This window comes from Nycticebus coucang, chromosome 13, assembly GCF_027406575.1.
Source record: "Nycticebus coucang isolate mNycCou1 chromosome 13, mNycCou1.pri, whole genome shotgun sequence".
NCBI classification, from domain to species: domain Eukaryota; kingdom Metazoa; phylum Chordata; class Mammalia; order Primates; family Lorisidae; genus Nycticebus; species Nycticebus coucang.
The window spans coordinates 73,921,442-73,925,052 of record NC_069792.1 but is presented as its reverse complement, the minus strand read 5'-3'; positions in this window follow the sequence as shown (position 1 = coordinate 73,925,052).

Below are 3,611 nucleotides of genomic sequence, written 5' to 3'. Positions count from 1 at the left end.
AGGTTTTTGTTTCTCGTCCTTATCTTAAACATTGTTATTGTTATTAAATTTTAAGCCCTTTTAATTCTGTGAAGGCAAAAAGTGAAAGCCTAATAAACACATGTGTATGTAAAAAAATAAAAAATAAAAAAAAACAAAATAAAATAAAATAAAAGAACTGGTACAGTTCAAGGTCAAGAAACACTCCACTTATTGACGTGTAAGTAATTCAAGTTTCCAGTGACTAATTCATCTCTATATATTTATATAAAGATTCAGTTGTGATATAGAAATAGAAAGCCAATGATGTAGATAAGAGAATTTTGCAATAAAATAATAGTTCTTTTTATATTTCCACATTTTAGGAGTATAAATTTAAAGAAATTTCTACATAGCGGGCGGCGCCTGTGGCTCAGCGGGTAGGGCGCCGGTCCCATATGCCGGAGGTGGTGGGTTCAAACCCAGCCCCGGCCAAATTAAAAAAAAAAAAAAAAAAAAAAAAAAAAGAAATTTCTACATAGCAATTTCTGAAAATTGCATCATTTTGGGACATGCGATTTAAAGTACTTGAACTTTTCATCTTTATCAGTGAATTTAGTGTCAAATGACAAAATCATTGTGATCCCAGTCTTTAAACATCATTCATAAAACCATGCAATAATTATTACTTAGTTTACAGTTATAAAAAGGCTAACATTGAATTAATTGTATCATATCAAATAAAAGCAGATTTCTTTCCTTTTGTCCTTTAAAAGTGTGATATCTTATTCTGTAACAATGAAAACCAATACCTTTTATCCTCCCAGCTTCAATGGGAGTTGTTGCCATCAATTGCATATTTATGCTTATAATCACTGGGCTTATCACCTCTGGCCTTCTTTGACTGATTTTTCCTTTGCCTCATACATGAAAAATATTGTCCAGGAATGCCATTTTCTCTCTACAACATAACTTTGGCTGAATTTTTAAATTTGTTTAGTTTTTAAAACTTGTCTACCTGTACTGCCTCCTCATGTTGACCTGACGTTCACAGACCAGGCATGCACCTCATGTACATATCTGTGTAGTAGACCTAGTTGACCACCTCCATATGTTGACCAGCTTGTTGTGGTTCCTTGGGTGGCCAACTTACAGAAGTTCTTCTGTACATTCATTACTTTATTGTCTTCTCCTAAGTATGACACCAAAAAAATTGGAGGAATATTTTTAGGACTACTCAACACTGTATTTCAGATGCCCCAAACTGTATTTTGTATATAGGGGAGACTCAGTATTTTTTGTAATAATGGATTTCCAATATACTCCTCCTTTGAAATCCAAAGTAATTTTTGTATTATGTGCTGAAGAATTAAGCAATTACCCAACACTGAGCCCTGTCATGCAGCAGTTTTTATTTCCTTACTTCTTGTTTATTTAATGTTCTGAGCCTGAGCTTTCCTTGTCTTTCCTGTTTGTCCTTCTGGCTACTTACAGTGAAGCAAATATGTCTTACCAATTTTTTATTGTCATCCATGTCATTTATGATAGTTAATTTTATGTGTCATCTTGACTGGGCTGCAAGGTGCTTAGACATTTGGTCAAATATTATTTTGAATCTTTCTGTGAAGATGCTGTTGGATGAGATTAACATTGTAATTGATAGAATAAAGCATGTTGCCTTCATAATGTAGATGGGCCTCATCCAATTGCTTGGAGGCCTGAATACAGCAAAAAGATCAGGTAATACCTCCGATAAAGGCTTAATAACCAGAATCCACAGACAACTCAAACATATTACCAAGAAAAGAACACGTGACCCCATCTCAGGGTGGGCAAGGGACTTGAAGAGTAACTTCTCTAAAGAAGACAGACGCATGATCTACAAACACATGAAAAAAAGCTCATCATCCTTATTCATCAGAGAAATGCAAATCAACACTACTTTTAGATATCACCTAACCCCAGTAAGAGTAGCCCACATAACTAAATCCCAAAACCAGAGATGTGGGCATGGATGTAGAGAAAAGGGCACACTTCTACACTGCTGGTGGGGATGCACACTAATACGTTCCTTCTGGAAGGATGTTTGGAGAATACTTAGAGACCTAAAAATAGACCTGCCATTCGATCCTGTAATTCCTTTACTAGGTTTATATCCAGAAGACCAAAAATCACAACATAACAAAGATGTCTGTACCAGAATGTTTATTGCAGCCCAATTCATAATTGCTAAGTCATGGAAGAAGCCTAAGTGCCCATTGACCCATGAATGGACTAGCAAATTGTGATACATGTATACCATGGAATATTATGCAGCCTTAAAGAAAGATGCAGACTTTACCTCTTTCATGTTTACATGGATGGAGGTGGAACATATTCTTCTTAGCAAAGTATCTCAGGAATGGAAGAAAAGGTATCCAATGTACTCAGATCTACTATGAAGCTAAATTATAGCTTTCACATGAAGGCTATAACCCAACTATAGCACAAGACTATGGGGAAAGGGCCAAGGAAGGGGAAGGGAGTGGGGAGGTTATGGTGGAGGGAGGGTAGTGGATGGGGCCACATGTACGGTGCATCTTAGAATGGGTACAGGCGAAACTTACTAAATGCAGAATACAAATGCCTACATATAGTAACTAAGAAAATGCCATGAAGGCTACATTGAACAGTTTGATGAGAATATTTCAGATTGTATATGAAACCAGCACATTGTACCCCTTGATTGCCCTAATGTACACAGCTATGATGAGGTGCCTGTGGCTCAAAGGGGTAAGGCACCAGCCCCATATGCTGGAGGTGGTGGGTTCAAACTCAGCCCCGGCCAAAAACAGCAAAAAAAATAAAAATAAAATAAAAAATAAATAAATAAAACTGTACATAAAAAAAAATTAAAAAAATAAATTAAAAAAAAAAAAGATCCTATCTGCCCTAAGTAAGGGGAAACATTTTCCAGGAGACTACTTTTTTACTTAATTTGCATCATCAGCTCTCCTGGGTTGTGAGCCTACTGGCCCACATTACATATTTGGGCTTGCCAATATGTAAGTCTTTATAAGCACATGAGTCAATTTCTTATAATAAATCTGTATCTATGTCATCAATATCTACATCATCTATATCTATGTTATCTATATCTATAATATTTCCATCTCTCTATGCACAGACACACTTGTTCCTCTTGTGAACCCTGATTAATATAACATTCCTCTTCTTTAACTACATTTCTTCCATAAATCATTTCTTCCCTGGCCAAACAAACCAACCTGCATTTGATTGGTGTTATTTAATGAGCGATCTCTGGATGCCACAATCAGAAGTATCCAAACATTCATTATGGAACTACAATACTGCAAGAAAATTCCTTCCCCTTTATAATAAAGAGGATGCATTTGATGAAATACATTGACTAAATACATTGACATCCAAACATTCATTATGGAACTACAATACTGCAAGAAAATTCCTTCCCCTTTATAATAAAGAGGATGCATTTGATGAAATACATTGACTAAAAATAAAATATCAGTAACTAAAATAATCAAGATTTATTTATCAGGCCTTTGTTAGTTTCATAACATGCAAAAAATCTTCTCCCATTCCAAAGGCTGTCTGTTTGCTTTGGTTGTGGTACCAAATATAGTTTATTTATT